Genomic DNA, 656 nt, shown 5'->3' with positions numbered 1-656 from the left:
AGCATGGCCATACCACGATAACCTACGACTCTTCAACTTGTTCAACAGAGCAATTTTTAGACTAATTCCTTATTCCCCTATATTAATTTCTGATTTTAACTATTTAGGTTTGATGCTCCATACATCTATCTCAACATTAGCATTTCTGCTGCAAGCATTGTTCTTTTGTCCACCAGTTTGGTAGCACAGCCTTCTGATTCACACAATACAATAGATCTCATAGCTGACCTGGATTTTTTCCTTTAAATTTAAGGGGTAATGTCGGTACAAGTTTATTCTCTAGACCTAACGCCATTTCATCCATCCACCATTTATTGGACTAATCTTGCCGTCACTTTGCAAGACAGACTCACGTATCTAAATTCGGAGCAGATTGACAGGGAAATATTATCTTAGGCAACTGAAGTAAAAATGAAGGAACGATCAAAGTTATTGAAAGTCACAAAAACTCACTGTCCAATACAATTAAAGTATTGAAATTTCTAAATTTATGTAATTTTTAATAATAGGACATAAAAGCTGGGACAGTAGAAAAAAAAAATTAGCTATACTCACTCAAGTAACCTTACGTCCTTAAAAAATGTTTACAAAAGCAATATTCAACGAACATTTTGAAGTAGGTAGGTGAGTTTCTAAAATTCCAACAACAACAGTGA

This window comes from Bombyx mori, chromosome 24 (genome assembly GCF_030269925.1).
Source record: "Bombyx mori chromosome 24, ASM3026992v2".
Taxonomy (NCBI): Eukaryota; Metazoa; Arthropoda; class Insecta; order Lepidoptera; family Bombycidae; genus Bombyx; species Bombyx mori.
The sequence above is the reverse complement of the archived record's forward strand: the minus strand, read 5'-3'. Positions refer to the sequence as shown.